This window comes from Octopus bimaculoides, chromosome 10 (assembly GCF_046866305.1).
Source record: "Octopus bimaculoides isolate indiv1 chromosome 10, ASM4686630v1, whole genome shotgun sequence".
Classification (NCBI taxonomy): domain Eukaryota; kingdom Metazoa; phylum Mollusca; class Cephalopoda; order Octopoda; family Octopodidae; genus Octopus; species Octopus bimaculoides.
The window spans coordinates 19,610,138-19,637,637 of NC_142937.1; the positions used below are offsets into that span (position 1 = coordinate 19,610,138).

At 33.2% G+C, this 27,500-nt stretch overlaps 1 protein-coding gene across 1 annotated transcript in view; it reads left to right on the forward strand.

Annotated features, from left to right (window-relative positions):
• The window catches only part of LOC106876210 (uncharacterized), a 493,844-nt gene that overhangs the window by 72,569 nt on the left and 393,775 nt on the right, over positions 1 to 27,500 (forward strand). The gene's annotated exons all lie outside the window — the stretch shown is intronic.

Here is a 27,500-nt window from a genome sequence, read left to right on the forward strand (position 1 = left end):
ATATATATTTATATTTATGCGTTTGTGTGTATCTATCTATCTACCTATCTATCTATCAAATATATTTGTATTTTGTCCCCTCTGTGTTGAGCCCTGTGTGGCTAATAAAGAAACCTATCTATCAAATATATATATATATATGTATTTATATATATACATGTATTATATATATATTATATGTATACAAACATATATAGATATATCTGTATATTCAGACACAAACACACGCATACACAGATATATGCCTATATATATATATATATAGAGAGAGAGAGAGAGAGAGAGGGAGTGAGAGAGAAGTATATGCATATGTATATATCAATTGTGTGTGCACGGGAGAGGCATCGGTACTTCGAATCTTTAAGCATAGTATAATATTTGTGTGTGAGTGTTTGTGTGTGTGTGTGTGTGTGTGTGTGTGTGTATGTGTGTGTGTGTTTGTATTTGTGATTGTGTGTATGCGTGCTTGTGTGCGTGCGTGCTAGTGTGTGTGCGGGCTCGCATGCGTGTATACGTGTGTCTGTGTCAGTATATGTGTATATCTATGTATAGTTAACTCGACAGCAATCCATTAAATCTTCCCATTTCAAGTGATATAACAGCTATTAAGATGCATTTTTTAAAATTTTATATTTCTCGCTTTAAATGCCTCGTTCACATAATATAATTAAACTTAGCGAAACAAGACGAGAAACAGCTGATATTCAGTTTCAGATATATATGTAGTGTTATATTTTAAGGTCTACGCAGTTATTTTTCATTTTGATCTATTTTAGGTTTATTCATAAAGTATTTGTTTTGCAAGGAATTAAAAGCAAGATAAATTTCATCTTAAATTCTCTCCATGCATATAATGAATCATTAGAGCATCTGTCTGATTGAGTTGCTATCTATCTATCTATCTATCTATCTATCTATCTATCTATCTATCTATCTATCTATCTATCTATCTATCTATCTATCTACCCACCCATAGAGACATACAGACAGACAGCAATCTGTTTAACTGTATTTCTACCAATCTTTGTGTGTGTGTGTATATATATATATGTATATATGTATATATATATATATATATATATATATATATATATATATATATATATATATATATATGTATATATATATGTATATATATATATATATATATATGTATATATATGTATATATATGTATATATATATATATATATATATATATATATATATATATATATATATATATAAATATATATATATATATATATGTATGTATGTATATGTATATATATATGTGTGTGTGTGTTTGTACGTGTATGTATGCATATATATATTTACATGTATGTATAAATATAAAAATATAGACGTTACTAAAGTGACTATGGTACAAAGCGGTATCACGATTGCTAGAAATAAGTCAAAACGACTTATTTCTAAATAAGTATAAATGTGTGTGCGTATGTGTGTGTGTGTGTGTGTGAGAGAGAGAGAGAGAGAGATAGAAAGAGAGAGAGAGAGTGTGTGTGTGTGTGAGCATGTTTGTCCCCCACAATCGCTTGACAACCGATGTTGCTGTGTTTACGTCCCCGTAACTTAGCGGTCCGGTACAACAGCCCGATAGGATAAATACAAGGATTTTTTTAATATGCTAGACCACTGGTTTTAATTGATTAATATCAATTTCTACCCTCATTAATAAATTTTATATATATATATATATATATATATATATATATATATATATATATATACGCACTCGCCATTTGAATTCGGCCATGCAAATCGAACAAATTGACCCCAGGACTTAGTCTTTGTAAGCCTAGTCCTTATTCTATCTCCTCCTATTGCCAAATTTCTATGTTGCAGGGAGGTTAACACACCAACATCGGACGCCAAGCGATGGTGGAGGACAAACACAAACATACACACACACATATTTATACATATGTATATAAATAAACAGACTTCTTTCATTTTCCGTCTACCAAATCCACACAAAAAGCTTTGGTCGGCCCGAGGCTATAGCGGAAATCACTTGCCCAAGGTGACACGCAGTGGGACTGAACCCGGAACCATGTGGTTGGTAAGCAAGCTACTTCCCACACAGGCACTCCTGCGCCTACATAATAATATACGCAAATCCATCTGTCCCTCTGTCTACTTATCTATCTGCCTACCTATCAATCAGTCCATCTATCTCTTCTCTCTTTTAAGCACTCCCTCACACACACACACTCCTTCTTTCCCTCTCTTTATATATAATACAATACGAGGAATAAGTTTAGCGCATCTGTATTATTAGTTACAATTGTTACGGTATTATTTTTATTCTATTCCAAAAGATATAGTGCGTAAATGATTCCCTGTGAAAACTTTAAAGTTATAACTAATTTAATCAATTATAATTTGCTTTTGCTTATTTTCAGAGAAACCTTTCTTGCTGTTCTTTATATTTTCTCTATTTTTCCCCCGCCGAAAGCAATCATTTTAGACGCCGTGGATATAATATTGTGTTTCATCTGACAATCATTTTATCAAAGTCATCATACCCAGTTCTAATAATTTTGTAACAGAATAAACCAAATTAATTTCAGTAAAGGTTAATCTCCTGATTCGTTGACTTATCTCCTGCGATCATTATAGTATACTGTGTTATTTTTACTTGTTTATCTTAAATTCAGTCGGAAATGAAATATGGCTACCCTGCAGTTAAGTTGGTCTGGTGCACATTGCAATACAATGGCATTAATCCCTTTCAAAATGATTGATTATTTTTGCTTAACTGGTAACATTTCGTAATTTTTTTACTATGAATTTATGTAATATGAATCGCATATTCCAATACAATGTTTTGGCACATCGATATGGTTCCCACGTCATGGATATTTCTTCAGTTCTTAGTCATTTAGCATTAGGCATACATACATGCATTAATACATAAGTACATAAATACACAAATATGTGAGTGTGTATGGGTGTGATTAAATTTATTTATATATGCGCCGACGTGGCTGTTCGATAAGAATCTTGGGCCAATATCTGCTACTATAGTCTCGGGCCCACCAAAGCCTTGTGAGTGGATTTAGTGGACGGAAAATGAAAACTCGTTGGAGACATACACGATTTCACTGTATTAAGTCAGTTTTGTCAAATCATAGTCGATTTGTTCGAAACATAAAAACCCTAGTCGGTTATACGAATAGTAAGTCATAGGCAAACACCCTGTAATGAATAACAGTTTTCTGACCTATATATCCTAGATATAACCTATTTCCAGTTATCTTCTTATTGTGTCTCCCGTGTATTTACACACAATCAGCTGCTATCGTGAGAAACTATGTTGCAGAGTCAGGCTAGTAGAACTTTTGCTTAAATTGAAGACTAAGTCACTCTGTGCATCGTATTATGTACCTTCGAATTGAATGTACGTATAATTCATAAACTATTTACCATCCTTTTACTACCTCTCTCCGTCTCTGACTCTCTCTCGTTCTCTCTATTTATGTATATGTGTTTGGTTGCGGGCGCGTTTGTTATTTTTAAAACATCTTATGGCGATAAAACTAACATTTTGTGAGCTAATCCGATTTAAATATTTTAACTTAATTGTCACGCATACTCTACAGATTTGATAATATGTGTTATTATATAGGTTTCAGATTTTGTGTGACATCGGTCCATCCTGGTAAGTGCTGACAGAACTCCCTCTTCTTTGCTTAGTTTCGTCTTTTTTTTACTGAGAACTTTAACAGAAAAGACTCTTACAGTGTATATCACTATCCTTCACTCATCTCTTTTATCCAATAGTCATATACATGCGACGTAGACACATAATCGAATCCTTCAAAAAATTTATTGATAAAGGCACCAATTCTGTTTTTAAATGGTCTTAGGGCAATATCACTTTCGTAAAATGATACCATTCCTGTATATATGATGTATATCCTGTATATATCAACCCATCCAACATAATCACTGTACATAGAATCTTCATGAATGCTACATATATCACGAATCGCCATTTCGTTCCTAGCGACCAAAAATCTAAACACGAAGGAATCATAATAAATGAATTTCTTATTTGGTGATAGAAACAACTTCATCTTCCAGTTTTCACTAATACCTTTATAGAGCAGATGTAAGTTCTACAATGAAAATATTCTGCCACATCTTGGAAGTAATTCTGCTACATATACTAAGATATCTACAATAAAGATTGCATATCTGACAGACATAAAGTCGTCACCCAGCATACTCCAACATCTGGCCCACAAGAGTCCTGGATCCTCCCTGTCCTTTCAATAGCTTCTACGCTAGACGGCGAGCTCCCGTTGTGTCATTGGGATGCATGTATACGTAACTCAGACATTTTGTCTCGTCACCATATATGCTGTCTACAGGAGGAGCACCCATTAATGATAGACAGCCTTTCAGCTTGACAACCTCGGCTCACTAGCTTTTACTTCCTGTCTATATTTTGTCCACACTCGTCGACTTGCCGCTGTGAAAGGGTAGCATTGACTCTGTCGATTTCGCTTTATGATGGAAAAGTTTGCGAAAGGCTTGTGTTCAAAGCGTCCTTCAGACCAGTCTAATAGACACATATATATTTTATATAAGCATTTCTGTGTGTAGTAATGTACACAAAATAAACATCAAAAGTATACATGCTATATACATTTAAGAAGTTATTGGGTATCTGATGCAATTACTCATGATTTGAAAACCTATTTTCCTACTGTAAGACGGTATTTTTTATTAAAAAGTAAAATATCTCTGAGAGTAGTTTACTGTTAGTAAAAGGAAGTCACTCAATCACTACATTTCATTTACATAAACAATTTCGTTACTTTTCCATTGAAAGAAATAATTTATTCTATCAAACAGTAAACAAAGCGAAAAGCTAAGATGAAACGTATCTCATCAATTGTTTGTCTTCCTCCATCTCATAATGGGTTTCCTAAGCATAAAACATGAAGTACACTTCCCAGCATTCCCTGGTCTTCGTAACATGAACCAACATCGAATATAAAGAAAACACTTAATCAAAGCCCATACTCAGCATGTGTATATAATGAATTATTGGTACTCTTGATGAAAACACTTTTATTTAGTTGTCCAAAAAGTGTACATAACTTTTCAATGTTAATTCACTTCTCTACTCTCCGTTACACCCCTCCCCACTTCTTTCTTCCTTTCTTTTAGTATCTCATCATTTTTTTTTCGTTTAGTTCCATTACTTAGATTCATTATTTCACAGCCAAAATTCCCTTCCAGGTGTTGTGGATAGCGTACCTGCACAAAAATGTAGAAGTATGCGCACGTATTGTTTGATAGTTATTTAGCTATATTTTCTGTGAACATTTCAGTTACTTTTTTCTTATTTTGTTCTTTTCTTAATTATTTTTTCGTCTTTCGAGAGTGATTTCAGAATTTCTTTTCCATATAATACATTAGGATAGGCATTCACAAAGAAAATATATTATGGCGTAGATAAAATGCTTGCCAAAAATGACAACATCATGCCTGCCATTTTAGATTCAACTCAGTGTTTTCATATATAATGCTATTCTTTAGAACTAGACTGAAAAATAGACTAAGAGCACAATACTACAAGAATTTCGAAACATACATAAAATAAATATGAATAAGTTTAACTAGTAACATTTCTCCAATAGAGCGGCATTGTATGAACACATGTCTAAATATTCTGGAATTCATTCAAGTAATGTACCATAAATAATGACGCGGTAGACTCAATTCTAAGGATGATGTCTTCATTGACAGAATTGATTGGGTCGACCGCATATAGAACCAGTAGTTATTTCAGATCGAGGACAATGCTCCAAAAATATTAGGACTACTCAGAAGTACGACCGCAATATTATTGCGATGGTTCTTATATGGATATGGGTTACTTCATGAATGCGGTAATTTTAATGAAGCAAATATAACAAAATAGAACTATTTGAGACCTAGGCATTCAGTAAAAGCAACAAATGAGCTAACACCGACACGATTATATAGTCAAACTGGCATATAACAAATTAGCTTTCTTTGCACAAGCACATACACTCATATATGTGAGTGTAAGCTGCACTGATGTATCTACGTATGTATATGCATTATATATATATATATATATATATATATATATATATATATATATATATATATATATATATATACATGTATACGCACTCTCTCTCTCTCTCTCTCTCTCTCTCACGCACACACACACACACACACACACACATACACATATATATGTATGTATAAATACACACAGATATATATTCCTTGGTGTGTATATGTTAATATGCAACAATTACAGAAAGCGTAATAAATCTGAGAGTTAAATGTACCACTGTATATAAGCTATGCCTATTATCTAAGATTTCTGTCATAGAAGCTTTATCACAGTATATTACTTATATGCATAAATCCCTCCATCCATCCAGACATACATATATACATACATATATACATTCATACATACATATATATGAAATCACACACATATATAAATATAAACGCAGGTATGCGTGTGTCTATGTGTATGTGTATACTTGTATGTGAAACGAGTTGAAAAATATTCGATTGGCAGTGAACGTGTTTGTATGTGCTTAAATCTAGTGTTATAGTAAACAGATCGGTATCATTAATATGATACTAATGCTTATGTTGAAATCGAATTCCTAATATCTATTAAATCTTTTCTAATCTCTGCATGAACAGAAGCTGTCTTTCCTGTTTCTCATTTTCTCAGAAAACATTCAGCGACAGAAACAGTAGCCTCTACCTGAAGAAATACTGTTTAGAGTACTTTGTCTCACCAGTGTTGTAACATGGAAGTGTATATTATATCCTCTAGCTATTTTGTTAGGAAAATAAAGAAATTACCACTGATATATTGAAAGACCGACTTTAATAGCATGTAGTCATCTTTAGTTTAAAGGACAGAGGAAAGAAAATTTATTGACTGTCTTGAAAATGAAGTAAACGCAATTGGAGAGATACTATCTATCCAAATAACAATGCCGACAATGGTATTCCAGATGTGCCTTACGAATTTCATGTGACTAACTTAGTTAGTTTATCATTAATATAAAGTTCAATAATAATAGAGTTCAATTGAAGTTGGATGTAGAAGGTTTGTTGGACACAGTGTGAAACGACTGTTGCTATTGTTAGGCCTAACTCATCGTAAAGTAAATACCACCATGGCCGATATCCAAACTACAGTGGAGATGGCTAGCCACTGGATTTAGTTAAAAAGAGACGATGAGCGATGGTTAGAGAAATATTGAGCTTTTTATTTTTTATATAACCAGTTGATCTAGCAAGCGGGGCCTCATATCAGTGAGTGGGGCCGGTGTGCATTGATGCCTTCGAGAGGTAGGCCCCTGAACGGCGTGCATTCTCTCCTGATGACCCCATACACTTGCTGGCTTCCGGTATGCGGAGTTCTCGACTGGTAGCATTTGCATGTGTTAGTTGTTTGCAAGACAGCTAACTCGATTTTCAGATTTTATTTATTTCTGCTGGAAATCTTTCATGCTCCTGAAAACCAACGTCCTACAAGGCTCTAATACCTTTGCCGAATAGATGCATTGTCAGCTCATTGCCCTGTATGCAAATTACAGGGACCTGTTCGGATGTACCTGTTTTCGAATATCCGTATATTAGTCAATAATTTCTCTGCTGACCAAAAATAGGTGTTCTTTTACTTATGAAGATTTCGCAAGACTTGAAACTGGTCGTATCGATTCCACCTTATCTACACAAACAGAAATCAGATTCGTTGTGGAACCGCTTTATTGACTTTTCACATGAAAGCTGAAATTCTGTGTGTATTAAAATGTTATATCGTATATTCCCATTCAGTGCATGCTTTCCCTGTTCTTCTAGATTAATGTTCCTAGCATACATATTTCACTGCCAACACCTCTGTCTATCAAATTTTCTTCTAAATCCTTACAATTAAGAATATTAAGATAGCGATCTCTAAAAATTACTACAACAATTACATTATCACATTCATATTTGTATATTCCACTCAGACAACACATTCTTCCCCTACACCACCGGATTGTTAATACGAAACTGTTAAACTCTTAACTGAACAGTTATTCATAGGAAAATGATATGAACGCATGTTTTCTAATCTGTTTTGCTAATTTAATACTTGATGGCAAATCCTTTTGTGTTGAAATATTGACAGAGCTAATTGTGTATTGTTATATAGAGATTTACCACCATAATTATTATTCTTTGTTTGAGACTTCATTCCGAATGCAGGCTTCAACAAACATGAAGACAACAGAATATTTAAAAAAATAGGATAAACAAAAAATACATCGAAAGCTTTGCATTGAAAATATTGTTCATAAAATTATAAAAGAATTTTTAATTGTTTGTATTGCAATTAGCAAATATTCAATGCGCATATATTGTCTTCGACATTCCTATTTTATCAGATGTTATTAATTTTTGCTTTGTAATTCTAAACAATACAACATCCAAAATAATATAGCATTTGCGAGGTTTCATATGATTTTATTGAGAGAATAAATAAAGAAATAAGACGAAATCGAATAAATCATATTGCAATGAAGATCTATAAGAAATTTATTGGATTTTAGACAAATCACCTAATTATTGTTTTCGGCGGAATTTCCTATTCTATTGTAAGTTAAAAGCTGCAGTTAATCAACAAGTAAATGTGGTGGAATGTTGACCGCGGTTAATAAACTTGTCAATAGTGCATAATCCTATTCAAGGTTAGACACTATCAAGTTACATAATCCACGTTGCGGTAACATCATCGCATGCGATTATATAGTTCACTAATACTAGAGATGAATTTTACTTCGATATATAATGGCCTTTGTTATTCTGAAACTTTCGTAGAATGCACTGCACTGACCTAATGAGTTATGAAATACGTTATTAGCTAACTAGACTGTCCTAAAAGTTAGGTAGTGCAATGGAAAACTTCTAAAATTTGAGAAAATGTTGGATTTCATTGATATGAGATGCTACAAGGATGTTCTGATGAGAGACACGGTCGCAGAATTTGTTGATGTTGGGAATAATAGCATGGATTTCAGGTGAGATGTTTTTCTAAGACCGGCGAAGTAAGTCTTAGTCGTTCTCGCCACATCGGAAAAAAAAGAGATTAAAGAATTGTGTTATATAATTGTGTCGTATCCTGTGTGTGGATAAACATATATCCTATATCAGATGGCAAATAGACCGTTCATACTTTCATGACACAGTAGTGTATATTTTTATACATTTGGCGCTTTACTTATACATAGGGAAATCTTGCAGAGATTCGTCTGAATACAAACTGATACTTGGTTTCATATCCTATTACATTTTTATTAATTACAGAAAAAAATCGTTAGATATAATGTAAAAAATGTGTGCGTTTTCCAGTTTATTTTAAATACGACATATCAAAAGCAATATACATATATACATTGATATAACTAATCTTAGCTATACATCTTTTCCCGAAATATCTAATACACATATCTACAAACTTCTTGGTTAATTATGTCACGTTGTTTAACCGTATAGAGAATAGAATGGTAGATTTGGCTTAGCGAAAATTTAAACTCGATGAACAATTTCTATGAACTCATTTGCATAACATATTATGACAAGTCAGTTTGTTTTATATCTTTTAAAAAATACCTAAAATATGTACCAACAAATAACACATAACAAATTTAAGAGATTTACAATGTATTTCGTTTTCTTTTACGCGTGAAGTCTTATTTAAACACTAAATGATTGGTCATTAAATATTCTGCACAGATACAGCAAAGAGCATCAGTAAAGGCGAGTAAAATTTTGATATGAGCATTTAAATCAAAAATAATTACATCATAGACAACAGCACTTGCTGCTGTGAAATGTTGAAATGCAGTTTATGTTAAAGTTGGTGTGTTTGAATTATTCATTGAGTTTTAATCCTAATCACATGCGAAGAACATTTTTTTTTCTTAGATTCTATTCAATGGTCTTTTGATTTTTATCTTTTACTTGTTTCAGTCATCAAATTAGGGTCATGCTGGGGCACTGCCTTGCAGAAATTTTAGTTGAATGAATGAAACAGACTCTGTTTTTTTTTTTTGTTTTAAAGTCTGGTACTTATTTTATCGTTATGTTTTGCTGAACCGCTAGTTACGGGGAGTTAAGCACAAGGGCACCCCTTGTCAGGTGGTCGTGGCGAACAAACGCAGACATATATATATATATATATATATATATATATATATATATATATATATATATATTTATATATATATATATATATATATATATATATATATATATGTGTGTGTGTGTGTGTGTGTGTGTGTGTATGTATGTATCAGGAGGTAGATAGATACCTAGATAAATACATATATATATATATATATAGATAGATAGATAGATGGATGGATTTGGTTTCGTTTCCAAACATTGGGACAGATTGTGAATTATTACGTCAGCATTGAGACGTACCTAACATATTTACTGATGACTCTGAGATAGAGTTACAATATAGCAATAGAAAATTATTTGACCCTGTGAGAAATATAAAACTATTTGCATAGCACTACCGGTAAAAATTCCAAAGTTAGTTTGAAAATGCAAGATGGTTGCATTTGATTCGTGCGATTGAATCAGAATCCACATTTTATTGAAGGTTCAATCTGTGGAAAAATTGCTGACAGTTATATTTTTACGTTTCTATTTGGTGAGTTCTTTCTCTACTATGGTTCTCGTTACACCAGGAAGTAATCTTAAAACTCTCTCCTTCTCACACACTATCAGTCTCTCTCTCTCTCGTTTTTTTTTCTCTTTCTCTTTGCATCTATTTTCAACTAACCAGTATTGTCCAATGCTAAACACGTTATATATCTGTTTCTCTCTACTCGTTCCATAATCTAACACTTTAACTATATAACTTAACAGCTACTCGTTTCCTCTAGCACTCGCGGCTAACATTCTTTTCTCCCTTCAATTAACTACTTCACAGCGGCAAATGTTTGGCCTTAGCGTATCAATGTATCAATATAGCGATGGTTTCAATATACTTTCTACTGTAGTGTAATTAATTAATTTATGGATGTTCTATCATAACTGTTCTGATTATACCAATCAGCGGTCTAGAAATGAAGGGTATATATGATCATTTACCCATAAATGTGTGACAATTATTTAGTTTAGAGTTTAACAAAAGCAAGTCATTAGATATAAGAATTTTCACTGGAGCAAATCTCTTCCTATTTCACAAGTAAGTTAAAGAAAGTGATGTATCAAACCGAAATCAGTTGTATATTGTGAATACTAGTTGCGCATGCACGTTATTTCAATGCACATACATATCTTTTAAAACACACGCACGTTTCATTTTAATTATAACTACAACACATTGCACGCACAATTAATTGACATTCACGGGCAGAATGTACGTTAAAAGCCTTGCAGTTAATTATATTCAATGTGGACGTCGAGAATAAGTTTCCTAATTTCTAAACATTGACAAACCGTGCAAGTAATACTGACCGCTGAAAGCTATAATATAAAACGGAGGTATCTCTCCTACCAATCTATATAACTGGCATTTAAGATTATTAGCTACCTGAATAAAATTTTACACCATGTAAAATTACAGTGTATTTGTACAGACACAAAAGAACGCGTTATGCGTATAATGTTTTCTAAGTATATATTGTCTAAAACATTATTGGTGCAGATAAAAGACTTTATTAGCCAAGCGACTTATAGATCATCAGAGCATGTGTATGGCAATGTTTTAGTGAATAATTTATTCATTACCTCTCAGTATTGGGAACGTCAGCAATGCTAAGTAGATTACATTATCATGTTGATGCTTATTTTCAGATGCGCCAGTATCATATCATTTTCAGTATCATTTCAATATCATATCATTTTCAACCGATACAGTTCACCTGGGTTTTTATTATTATCTTTGAAGCTTAGCAGCATTTCTTCCAGCTTAACATTCTAAGTTCGAATCCCGCCAAGGTTGACTTTTCTTTCATACATTTGTGGGTCGATGAAATAAGTACCAGTTACGCACGCAAAGGATTAATATTAAACTAAAAAGGATTAATATTATTAATGGAAGGCGGTGGACTGGCAGAATCATTAGCACGCTGGACAAAGTGCTTAGCAGTATTTCGCCCCTCGCTACGTTCTGAGTTCAAATTCCGCCGAGGTCAACTTTGCCTTTCATCCTTTCGTGGTCGATAAATTAAGAACCGGAAATGTGGCTGGGTACCACTTGTAGACCTATGTGTCTAATCTCTCGCGTCCAATTATACTTTGAGATTCCCTACAATCTAGCCTTCGATCAGAAAGTACCCATTTATCATGTCTCCGAGTCTTGGGGAGAAATTCTGCAATTTTTATAGTTAATAAGGATCTTTACCCATAGGTAACTTACGAACTCTGTTAATCTTTACACTTATATCTGGTGCCATTCATTGAAACCAATGAAGATTAAACGAAAGTGACATGCACTAGATACCAACAGTTTCAAGCTTATCTTCGTGAAAGCTAACATGTACAGGGTATCAAAATCGTGAAGATATTTGGTGGATGACTCGTGAGGGATTTAAACATGTCCGTAGCTATCATGCGAGCTTTATCTTGCTTTGTATGTTCCTTTGCTATCCTCCTGTACCGTATTATTATCACAATTTTACAACTAGATGTTGTAGCTTCTATCAGTAAGCTACCTGGAGTGGGAAGAATGTTTAAACTGTAACATCCACATTACAACGGGAAAATAGACGACAAGAATACCAGCAAATATTGTATACTACTTTTAGAAGGCACGTTCGAATATCTACGCGAATGCGGTATTTGCCTGTTGAGCAGTGCCTATGATCAGGTATCTATTCATAGCTACAACTGATTCACTTCGCTCCGTCCAATAATACAATTGAGAAAATGAAAGGGGTGTCATGAACACTCTTTTCCTATTTTTTTTCAAGTATGCAACAACATGATACCACAAAAATCAATATATAGATCATTCCGCTAATGCCTATGCAAAAGCACATGAACGTCACACAATCTTAATTTCCTCTCCTTTAAAATTGTGGCAGGTAAGGTATGATTATACAGAAGCATGTCCCCATGTTTTTCTATCAAGTTTGTATTTTATTTCCGCATAAATACAGAAACGCCGAGGGCGTTATAGATATTTACTTATATTATTCATTCACAGCTCATAGCTTTATTGATATTTTCAGTTAAGGTATAAATATATTTCCTTACAAGTAATAGCATATACCTCGTCGTTGCGTATCATCTTGCATATACCTATATTTTTTTTCTGTTTTCTGTGGGTAATGGTTTTCGTAGCACAAGCATAAAGGCTGCCAATTCACCTAGGGCAGATCTGATAAATGTTGAGCTTCAATTATGGCCTACGTATTGTGGGATCGTACATCTATTTACATGATATACATATTATTTACTTATGTACTTTTATGCGATGGGTAAGAGGTGGAGTTGTAAGAAGCCATACAAATACAAATAGATTTAAAGAAAGTAATATATATGAGTAATTATATACGTATGCAGAAACATATACATGCGTAGGGGCAGATGTATGTATACAGAACATGCAAGGACAAGCAGACATGCTCTTAAACATCACATTAGCATATATGCATCTTTCAAACCCTCATTATCCTCTCCCTCTCTCTCTCTCTCTCTCTCTCTCTCTCTCTCTCTCTCTCTCTCTCTCTCTCTCTCTCCCCTTGTGTGTATATATATAAATACATATGTATATCTGTGTGTGTATGTATAGGTATGTATATATATATATATATATGTACACGCAAACACTCACACACGTGCGCATACTACATAAATACAGAATTTGTCGCTGAAGAGATCACAGATGTGTGACGAAAGATTTCAGGGCAATGGACATGAGTTAGAATAGGACCAGTAATAACCGAGTGAAGAATTAATATATAGTGCGTGTGTTTATTTGGCGAAAATATAAAAATTACCATCCCGAAATACAACAATATCTCTTTCAACACACGGTTTCACATCAGAAATATATATATATATATATATATATATATATATATATATATATATATATATATATATATGTGTGTGTGTGTGTGCGTGTGTGTGTGTGTGTGTGTGTGTGTGTGGATTTATATTTAGACATAGCACTATGATTAAGAAGCTCGCTATGGAACCAGGTCGCATCGGTTTATGTTCTACTGCTGTGCAGCACCTTGGGCAAGTGTCTTCTACCACAGCTCAAACCCACCAACGCATTGTAAGTAAACTTGAATCTATGTGGAAAGCCGTCTTATATGTCTACGTCTGTGGCTGTGTGTGTGTCTATCTATGTGTGTGCGCGTGCGGGCGTGTTTTAAAGTTTTGATTCCTTTTCAATGAAGAGCTTAGGTGATATCTAAATAGCAAGTCATCGGTCGTATTTATATATTGAGTCATCCCATAAATAATGCAGTTTTTTTTAAATACTTCTTTTATCTTACAAAATTAAGATAAACAAAGTTGTTTTTTAATCTAAAATATTCTCTCCTTCATTTTCTACAATGTTCTTCCATCTCTCTTCCAAAATTCACTCGTCCGTGGCGAAAATTACTCCTTCAGTACTGTTCTGACCTCGTCTACAGAGTTCATATTTTATCCGTCCAAATGATTTTGAAGACTGCTGAATAAATCATAATCAGATGGGGAAATGTCCGGCGAATGTGGTAGGTGTGGCATCATTTCCCATTCAAAGTGCTCCATCCTTTGGAATGTTATCCTCGCTGTATATAGCCGAGCATTATCCTAATGGAAGAACACATTTCGTCTTGAACCCAAGGATTGTCGTTTTTCTTCTAGCGTCTTCTTGGCTGTAGCTTCCGGTTCGGAATTTCTGGAATAACCGTTGACCCTGACTTACGCATATTGTCCGTTCCTCATATACTACTTACCGTTTTTTCGTTGTTGCTTTTATTGAACTCATAAAACAAAATATGTCACTTCCATTATAGCTTTGAAAAATTAACTATTAAAATCGAACTGCACTCCTCAAAATTAGCACTAACAATAACGTTAAGGTAACATTACTACCTGCTTTTATAGAAAGTTGACGCAGGTAGTTTATCCTGTCCCCCTCCGACTTTTAGTTCATGCAATTGAAAAAAACCGCATTATTTATGAGATGATCCAATATAACGTATTATTACAGTATACGTTATATTATATTTATGGGATGGCCCAATATTATGGGATGACCCAATATTATGGGATGGCCCATATTATATATATGGTATGACCCAATATAACGTATTACTACAGAATACGTTATATATATAGCCGTTAATCTATACTGTGACAACGAACCGCATATGTTGTGTACATATATTGCATTCTACTATAGGCACAAGGCCTAAAATTTGAGGGAGAGGCAAGTCGATTACATCGAATCCCGTGTTCAACTGCTACTTACTTCATCGACGCCGGAGGGATGAAAGGCAAAGTCGACCACGGTGGAATTTGAACTCAGAACTTAAACATAGACGAAATGGTGTTTGGCATTTTGCACGGCGTGCTAACGATTCTCTGAGCTTGCCGCCCTTTGAGTGCATATATTGTGTGTAGATATGAATCTACGCATATAATATGCTAAATATAAATCATCGCTACTAAGTGTGCTTCTATTTAATTAATTCCAGCTCGTCAAACCTTTGCACATATCATCAAAGTTATCATTTGGTGTTTAAATTTCAGATCAACTGTTCTTAGGGAGCTGTGGATGATAGATTCAGTGTCCATTATTGATGAAAGATAGCAGTATAAACTATGGTCTGATGACATCATTTGTAACTCAGTTACTTGTTTTCACAAATGTTTTCTGTAAACACATTGTCTCTTCCGAGGGAGTATCCTCAGCATACATCTGAAAACGAACGCGTTATATATAACTCTATATCTGTACATCATATCTTATACAAAATAGCGATGAACGATTAAGGATTAAAAGTCCTTCCTACAAACGTATATGACACGACGCGTTCTCAAATCAATGAACCACTTTTTCAAATTCTTCAAATTCCTCATTATCTAAAACGGATTCTTCTTCAGCATGCATTTTCGTGATTCTAATGATGGGGCTGGCACAGCTTGTGTAAACGTAACAGCTGGACTAATGTTTTCTTTTTTCTGTGCCAGTATTTCTCCGTTCAAGCAATGAAATATTTCCTTGCCTATCAACCTTTTGTCGTTAACAAGTTCATCGACAGGAAAATGATGTTCATTTGTAGGGCTAATAACTCCATCATAAAATTTGTTTAAAATGTATTCTAGGCAAAAATCAATTAATAATTTCATGCATGACTTTCTTGAGATATGTAGCCCACAAAATTGACTACTCGGTTACAAAGATTGCTCGTACATACGCACTCAGTATTCTTGAGATATGATGTATGTATAGTTTCAGACGAATTGCTGCGTGGTTAAGATACCATCAGCTAAGATGGAGTTAAGTTTGATACTAGTCGTTGGATGGTTTTAAAGCTGCATTTAGTTACATCATGACTGGAATAATACAATATGTCTTTGTCACACCGTGTTATAGTGATGCCGCCTCAGAATTACGTTAATGGATCAGGCGTGTTTGCAATGCAACTGTCATTATTTGATGATTCAATGAACAGGTACTTTAATTGATCGAATAACTAAATATTCCTATTCGAAACCCTCAGAAGATTTTCAGTCTGTAAACTGTAATTTGGAAAATAACTAAATAAATAAACGGAGGATCAGCGCATTGCATAATGCAGACATAGATCCACAGTATCTAAGTACAAAGCCAATAAGAGAGAGAGAGAGAGAGAGAGAGAGAGAGAGAGAGAGAGAGAGAGAGAGAGAGAGAGAGAGAGAGAGAGAGAGAGAGACCATAACAGACTCCACAAGATTGTCACACACTGAACGTATTGATCGTACTAAAGTTTAATCAGGTTTAATATGAGAATAAATAGCAAACAGAATTCAACTTCTTCCATGGAGTGTGCGGATGTGATGACAGTATAGAATGCATGCACCACATCCTGATTTGTAGACTGAGATGTTATCGATTCAGTCACGTATTTCCCTCAAGCATAATTATTTATTAGAATGTAATCAAAGTCTAGCGGAGCATATTCAGTGCAAAATTAAGATAATGAAAAGTATTTGAGTACGGGGAGAAAATGCGCATAATGGAGTAGAGAATACAGATTTCGGGTGAAGACATCCATTGTAGATACAGTTCATCGTTGTATAATACTCCGTTCTACAAATGGCACAATGTCAGTAAATTGGGAGGAAGGGCTAGTCGATTGTGCCTTTAACGCCGGGACCGGGGCATTGTTGCGCAAGATAACTATTTCGAAGAAAATCATGTTAAGACTTACGTAAATAAGTTACTTTTATTAGACCTAACTAGTTCGGGGCCTTTTTGATACGACCTCGGTTATGGGTGTATGTGTGTATATATAATACACATGAAACATATAAGCTTACATATATCTATCTATGTACATATACATTTATATATCACTATCTTTCTGTTTGTCTCTCTTTCTCTCTCTCACTACCAACACACACACACGCACTCTTTCACAAACACACACACACAAACACAATATATTTAAAGGGCACAATGCATGAGTTTAAGCGCTACTAATAGCTTGAAATGCTGAGAGATACTCAAACATATTCTTCCGGCGCAAACCTCATATCATAACGAGTACTGTTTGTTCCTGAATTTGCTATCACGGAACAGTACATTATATATATATATATATATATATATATATATATATATATATATATATATATATATATATATATATATATATATGCGAGTAAAAATAAATACAAAAAAGGTGGGGTTTTTTTGTATGATTGTGTATAGAGGAATATATTATTTTGCTTAAAAGAGTTCCAACACTGTCTGTTTTTTATGTTTTATTTATATTCCTGCAGAACTAATGTGGGGTATAGAATATGGAATATACAATATATAATATGATATACAATATACAATATAAAATAAAATAACATAAAAATGGATGGCACCATGAAAGAAAGTATTGAATGTAGATGAAACATTGAGTGTTCAATATAAAGGATCAAATATATAAATATATAAATATAAATATATATATATATATATATATATATATATATATATATATATATATATATATATATATATATATATGCGGCTGTTATCGTGTCATTTCTTCTAAGTCATCTAATGAACGTGCGTGGCACATCAATTATAATTTTTGTAACAGTTTGCTCTCGCTTTCTGGTTCCAGTCTCGCAGCTTTCCTTCCTCCTGCCGGGAATCAATTCCAAATTTCATAAAAAACTACCGTATTCGACTATCCTTGAAACTGCTAATGATCAACACAGACACCCAAGTTCATCGAAACGCCTACTGACTTATATTCCAGATATTTTGATTCATTAGTGTTGTCGGCACAGCAGAGCTAAAGAAAACTTTAAACTTCAGTCGTAAAATCATACGGAATTTCAACGAAACATTTTGTGTTGCTTTGAACACAATTGATTTTACGCTCATCAGAGCATCTTATTTATCGTCAGCCTTCGTATCATTTTCATCCCTGTCATACCGAAACACATCTCATCTTTTGCTGCTGTATCTCGGCCTCATCAACAGTCACTCACATCATAAACTTTCGTGACGATGAGACATTGCACTGCGATATCTAGAACACGGAGCTGTCTCATCTTTACACACACACACACACACATACATATATATGTATATATATATGTGCACACACGCAGAGAGGAAGCCACACACACACATATATATTCTAAATATATATGCATGTATGTATATCTATCTATCTATGTATCTATCTATCTATCTATCTATCTATCTATCTATATATATATATATATATATATACATAATTATGAGTTAAAGGTTATGCAACTGTCTTAGGGATTAATATATCTGTAGGCACTACTGGTGTATTACCTAATTATGTATAGGCCTTGCTGTAAGGCTAACAGTAGATAGCAATTTAAAGGGTAAACCGTGGTTTAATATATTCAGATATGATAAGAGAAGAAATAGAGCAACATGTAACAATTAGTTGATCATTAGTATTGAATGATCATAGTTTAATTATGGTTAAGATAACATTTACAGCTGTTTCAGTTTGTGTTTTTAAGGTAAAGTTTTGCTTACCTCGTTCCATGTAACAAACATCATCAGAATCATTTGAATTTTACCAGAGGAATATTGACGGAAAATCGAAAGTTGACAGGAGAAGAAAAGGAAAAAAAAAAAAAAGAAAAGGAAACGAATGAAGAAAAGGGAAAGGCTCGCTAGGACTTTAGAGTTACATTTTTGCGTCCTTAAAAGATGGAACCAGTGCGTACAGTTGCATCTAGTAGATGAATGAAGCAGTAAGTGAAGAAAGTGACTAGTTCACCGGCGGTGTTAGTCGAATGAGTTTTACCTGGTAGTAATATCCAGTATCATTAATCGTAACAAATAACGCTATTCGAGTCCGCTAGATAAGTCACTATGATTACAAATAATGCCCTCCTTAGAAAATTAAGGACACTCTTAAAAGTTTAAGTGCGATCTATGGTATATGACTGGGTTACGTGAATAGGTATAACATATAAAAAATTATTGTTGTGTGTGGCTAGGGTTTACAGCTCGTTAATATAACTAAAACAAATTAACTCGGGTAGAGTAGGATAAATCGCTCGTTTAATTGTATATATGTTAATAGCAGCACTTGAAATTAGTATGCTAGTCAGTGATTTGAATTTAATGTGAATATATTCATGAGAATTATAGCTCCGTGTGTACACCGTGCATCTAAGGTAAATATTTCAGTTAGTCTAAGTAAATTGAATATAATTGTGATTTATGATATTATGTCGAGCTAGTGGTAAGGAGGGGGTCAAAGGGAGGTAATCAGAGGTTAGACAAGTCAGCTAATAAACTGTAATGTAATGTAGGTATTAACTTAGAGAATATGAATTTATCTTTATGTAAGGATGCTAGTTTTTCTCATCTCGTTTATTAAGCAATTATGATTTGACCATGAAAATGAAGAATTTCTCATTTATGCATAAATTACAGCGATTATTTTTAAGTTTCTATAAAGGTGTTATGTCTAGGATACACCATTCTAATCTATAATTAATTTTATTATCTTTAAGTTCCCAGATGTAACTGCTAAATCAGGTAGAATTAGCCTTATTTCTATTCCTAAAGCTTGAGAGATGGGAATTATATCTAAGTTTCATTTCATTTTTAGTTGCTATTATATAAATATTCTTTTAATTATTAGAGAATACATCACATTAGCAGATTACATTCTTAGTTTTACATTTATTAATGAATTCACAAGCGTCTTACCACACAGTAACTGATGCGCATATAAATATGCTTATATATGTATATAAACATGTGTGTGTGTGTGTGTGTGTGTGTGTGTGTGTGTATAAACGACAGTCTTCTTTAAGTATCCGTCTACGAAATGCACTCCTAATGGTTTGCTGCGTTAGGACCTTTAGTACAAGACGTTTACCGAATGTGCGTCGCAGTAGTACTGAACCTGAAACCATGTAGTTGGAAAGCAAGTTTCTTACTATTACCATATAACTAGGCCTGCGCCTATTCACACGGATACACACATACACATATATACGCACACATACATGTGTGTATATACATATGTAAGCCTACGATTATCGTTGCATCTGCTTACAGGAATGTGTGCGCGCCTGTGTCTCCCTCCACATGTGAGTATTTGCAAAGTAGAGGAAAGATACAAGTGTATCTTATATAGAAATGTGGAAAATAGATATCAAAGCAACTGGTGCATAATTCGGATACGCATCTCTGTAGAAAACAAACATAAAGAAATGTCAAGCTGCACATTATATTTGACAGAAGATAACGCCAACAAAACAACAGCAATATTAGCCAGGAAAAATAATCAACAGTGACAACATCAAATGTAATAACGACAGCAGCAATAAATAGGCATATGCATATACACGTCCATACATACACGCATAAATTATATATATATATATATATATATATATATATATATATATATAGAGAGAGAGAGAGAGAGAGAGAGAGAGAGAGAGAGATTTATATACATGAATATACATATATATGTATATATACATATATATACATACATACATACATACATATATATATATATATATATATATATATATATATATATATATATATATGTATTGGAGTGCAGCCAAATTGAAGCAATGCTTCAAGGGGCTGAACCGAGGAAATCGATTCCGGTACATATTTTTACAATTTTGGTACTTAAAAATCACGGTACTTTTCCTGAACCATTATATAGTAGAGGCAGAAAAGAACCATATTTCAATATTGGATGAAGAAACGCAAAACAAAGACAAACACTCATTCATGCAGACACACACACATAAACAAGTAGAAAAGAAACACACACACACACACAAACACGCACACACTCACACACTCACACACACACACACACGCCCTTTACGTTACCATCATCGAATTTAGAAGATATATATGTACACATACCAGTGGCCCAGTGGTTAGCGCAGCGGACTCGCGGTCGGAGGATCGCAGTTTCGATTCCCAAACTAAGCGTTGTGTGTGTTTATTGAGCGAAAACACTTAAAGCTCCACGAGGCTCCGGCAGGGGGTGGTGGCCACACCTGTTGTACTTTTTCGCCCCCACTTTCTATCACTCTTTCTTCCTGTTTCTTGAGTAACGATGTGATGGACTGGCGTCCCGTCCATATGGGGAGAACACATAAATTATAGAAACCGGGAAACCAGGCCCATGAGCCAGGCTAGGCTTTAAAAGGGCGCATAAATAATAATAAATAGCAGATATCTTTAGTAGCTGTTTATCAAATTAATTCTCAAGGTATTGATCGACGTGTGGCTATTGTAAAATACTCTTGCCAAAGGTACTCTTCAGTTGAACTGAATCCGTGTGTATTATGTATATCAAAATTTATATAGATACATTCATGTATACATATACATACACATACAAACACACGCTCTCATATACACACTCATATCCACACATATACTTAAATATATATATATATATATGTATACAGATATTATATATATATATATATATATATATATATGCATATACATGCATACATACGTGCATATATATATATATATATATATATATATATATATATATATATATATATATACACAGACACACACCAATACTTGAACTTTAAATCGTGCCATCCACCCCATACAAAACGCAACATACCATACTGCCTAGCCAGGAGAATATGTACTATTGTAGAGGATATAGAGACCAGAAATCAACGCCTGATGGAACTGAAAGAATTTCTGGTGAAGCAAAAATACCCATCACGACTCATAGAAAATGGTATTCAGCGGGCTTCGAAAATACCCATACAACAACTGAGGACACCGCAAAGAAAAGACAAACAGGAAAAGATCATTCCATTTATAGTGACACAAAATCCATGCCACCAGAACATCTTTAATATCGCCAAAGCGAACTTACCGATCCTTGCACAAAGTAAGGAATTGAGAAATATCATTACAGATCAAAATATAACTCTCAGTAAGAGACAACCTAAAAACTTGAAAAAACTATTAACAAAGGCAAGGTTTGACCTCAGCAACAAAAATCAAACATTCACTGTATCCAAATGCAATGATAGCCGATGCGGCACATGCCGATCAATCCATACCGGCCCATATATGAACACAAAAACAGGGAAAATATTCACCAATGCGAACATGAACTGCAAAAGTAGAAATCTAATCTACTGCATCAAATGCCCTAATTGTGAAGAATTGTACGTTGGCCAGACAGGTAATGCACTATCGCAACGCTCACGGGTGCAACGACAACAGATTAAAAACCCAGAAGTCCGCCAAATACCACTGAGTAACCATCTGGCAACATGTGGTCATCAAACTTTTATTATATTTCCATTCCATAAACTTTACAACCGGAATGAAATTGAAAGAAAATGCAAAGAAAAGGACTTTATTAAGAAATTCAAACCCACTCTTAACAAACAATGATTAAATCCATCTTACTTGCGGTTTAAAAATCTTATCCCTGTAACCAAAACACAAAAAATCTCTCAGATATCATCATTTCTATAAATAGATTTGGCATCATTTCTAAGAACAGCCAAACACCTACTGGGGTTTAAAAATCTTATCCCTACAACCCACACAAAACAATAAATTAAAATATCATCATTTCTAAAAATAGATTTAACATCAATTCTAAAAATAGCCAAACACCTACTGCTGCCGTCCAAAGGAATTGGTATAAAAGACAGAAAACCAGCCAACTTATTACAGTCTGTTAAAGTCTGTCATACCGGCCACGACGAAGGGAAATAGCCCTGAAACTCGAGGCGCCTTTATATATATATATTTATATTTATATATTTATATATTTGATCCTTTATATTGAACACTCAATATTTCATGTACATTCAATACTTTCTTTCATGGTGCCATCCATTTTTATTTTATTTTATTTTATATTGTATATTGTATATTATATTATATATTGTATATTCCATATTCTATACCCCACATTAGTTCTGCAGGAATATAAATAAAACATAAAAAACAGACAGTGTTGGAACTCTTTTAAACAAAATAATATATATATACATATACACATATATATAAATATATATATATATACATATGCATATACATGCATACATACGTATATATATATATATATATATATATATATATATATATATATATATATATATATATATAGACATAATTAAGGGATCAGCAATTATGTTTATAAAGTATATGAACTTTTAAATAAGTTCTCCACCGATAATGGTGCTTACATACCGAAGGGCTTGGTAAAAATTATTAATTGTTGATTTATTAATAAATTAATAAATTGATAAACCTTTACCATTTAAATTTGTTATATATATATATATATATATATATATATATATATATATATATATATATATATATATATATATATATATATATATATATATACATACCTACATACATACATACATATATACATGTGTGTGAGTGTGTTGCAATATGGCATTTTACATTTTTCTTATTCTGCACACGCCACTTGTCTTCCGTCTGTGCTTTTCCTTCTCATGTTGCACGCATTATAGATCAATTCTTGCCTGAATTAAACTGAAGCCATCATCACTTATGTACTTGTTATTATTATAATGACGCCTAAGATGGCAACCCGGCAGAATCGTTAGGCCTACCAGAGAGAAACCCTTTCAGATATCCCATCAGTCTCCACATTCTGACTCCAAATTACGTGGATGTCGGCTTCGCCTTTCATCTGTTCGAGTTCAATAAAATAAATAATGATAATGAACTGAGACGTATGTAATTGACTTAACTCAAGTTCTAAACTCGCTAACTTTGCGCTAAAATTTTAACCGTTTATTATATTTATGCTATTAAAATGATCTTATCTTCTAAAACGCCTTTCCTTAGCAAACATTTTGAATTCCTTTTTATGCTTCCGTTAAGTTATTAAGAATTATAAACATTTTCTTTGGATTCCTCTCAGTACCATATATTCAAGGTGGCGTTCATTAGATTGTAATTATATAAATTCTAATTACGAAACGACAGCTTAAATTTTACAAACATTCCAATATTTATATCAAGAGCTATTGGTTTAGGATATCATTATTTAGAGTGCTCTTCAATATTTCATAACATTTATTAAAATAGTATAATTTAAAAGTAATTTCAGTAGAGCATCAATTACCGTTTAGTGTATAATAATTTGATGTTAAACACGTATTAAATTTTATTCTTGCAAAACAATTATAGCTTATGTGAAAATTAAATAATTTCTGTTTGGTTTTACTTCACAGCATTATTATTATTATTATTATTATTATTATTATTATTATTATTATTATTATTATTATTATTATTATTATTATTATTATTATTAGTCAAAATTAAAAGAAGATTGCCATTGTTATATTTATATCTTCAGGAGTTACCTCAATCCTTTCTATATTATTATTATTAATATTATTATTATTATTATTATTTGTATTTGTACAAATTGACTCCAAGTCTCACTCAGAGACCTCGAGAACCAAAAGTTAGAAGGACAAGAAGTTGGTGTTATAACTAGGATGCCATATATTTGGTTTTGCAAAAAGTGTTGTTCTTAAGAATGTTTAAGTAAACAAAAAACAAATTATAAGTTTGTTTTATAATTTGGGGTTACATAGACGGTATTTTACGTAGGATATGGGTAGTTCACATGACCGCTATTTTTTAAATTACTGTCATTTTGGGATTTCTTGGTATCTGAGCTATGTAATAATCAGCGCCTTTTGCTATCATTCCTAGTGCACACATGACAACAGGTATTATTTTAATCATGAGGTTCCACATTTTACCGATTTGTATTCCAAGATCTTGATACTTGCTCAGTTTTTGGTAGGTCTTGACAGATACATTTATGCCGATTGGGACAGTCATATCCACATTTATGTCGGTTGGGACAGTGATATCGATTAGGAGACAGGATTTTTGTCTGAAGTTCTTCAAAATAATGTCTGGCCTATTCGCATCTATTCCTCTGTCAGTTTGAATGGTGAAGTTCCAAAGGAGTGAGATCTGGTCATATTCATGCACTGGAGGTGGTTTGTGTTCCCACAAGATTTTATCATGGGGCAGGTTCAAGTTTTTGCAAATTAACCAGTGAATATACTCCGCTGCTCGAACACGCCTGTTGAGATACTCTATAGGCGCAAGAAGATTGCACACGGAGACAACATGATCGACAGCTTCATTTTGTTGTTTACATGATGGGCTACTGCATTTTTAATATGTTGGCCTGGTAGATCTTTGTAGGTATTATTATTATTATTATTATTATTATTATCATTATTATTATTATTATTATTATTACTATTATTATTTATTATTATGATTACTATGGCAGCGAGCTGGCAGAAACATTAGCGCGCTGGACGAAATTCTTAGTGGTACTTCGCCTGTTGCTACGTTCTGAGTTCAAATTGCACCGAGGTCAACCTTGCCTTTCATCTTTTCAGGGTCGATAAATTAAGTACCATTCAAGTACTGGGGTTGATGCCATCAACTATCTCCCCACCCCTAAATGGCTGCCCTTATGGCAAAATTTGATACCATATTCCGCCGAGGTCGACTTTGCCTTTCATCCTTTCAGGTCGATGAAATAAATAGCAGTTACGCACTGGGTCGATGTAATCGACTAGCACCTTCCCCCAAATTGCAGGCGTTGTGCCTATAGCAGAAATGATTATTATTATTATTATCATTATTTTATTATCATTATTTTATTATTATTATTATTATTATTATTATTATTATTATTATTATTATTATTATTATTATTATTATTATTATTATTATTAGTAGTAGTAGTAGTAGTAGTAGTAGTAGTAGTAGTAGTAGTAGTAGTATTGCATTTGCACACCTTCTAACGCTGGAGATGCATTGCAGTGTCAGCTGTTCACTACTAGTGAACTAATGTAACAGCTCTTATTTTTCGAGCACCTTCCGGAGTATTCGAGCAGTTCCAAGCAATGCTGTTTTCTGCAAGATCTCCATCCTTATTATTATTATTATTATTATTATTCATTTTGTATAAAATGTGTTTTATTAACAGACTCTCTTTTTGTCGTGACAAATATGTTTGCCGATGTTGGCCAAATTTTATGATTATATAAATGTGAATAACGCTTATGTAGCATGCGTTAGATAACCAGGCCTCTTAAGGAAATATTCTTTAAAAAAAACGATTCCTTTACAAGAACGCAAGTAAAATTATATAACTAATGGTTTTTCAGCTGATTTACGGAACATGAATTTAAAGAGGGCAAAACAGTTTTCCTTACTTTCCGAAGAACATTTATTGAATATAAAACAAGAATTTAAACCATAAGAATTTTGAAAGACCGTGATAAAACTATAAATAATGTTGTTTCAATATTAGATTAAAAACGCTGTGAACAAAAAAGGAATGTGAATGGGCTTCTCTATTCAATGGGTTTTGAACCCGGGATCTACATGCTATTACTTATAGTTTCATCTACGTCGATTTCGTTCAACCATTTAAAGCGAATTATGAGATGTAAAATTTAGTTTCTAGATTTTGTTTGTCTCATTGTGTTTACATAATCTGCATAAAACTAAAAAAATTCATAAATAGAAAAACTATATGAAATAAAAACGGGTTAAATAACCTGACATGATCATAGAATTGTGTATGGATGATGTTCATAAACATGACACAAAAAAAGTCTGTTTGTGACATTTCATGAAAAATATTTCTATATATTTTTTTTAAATAGTTGTTTCTG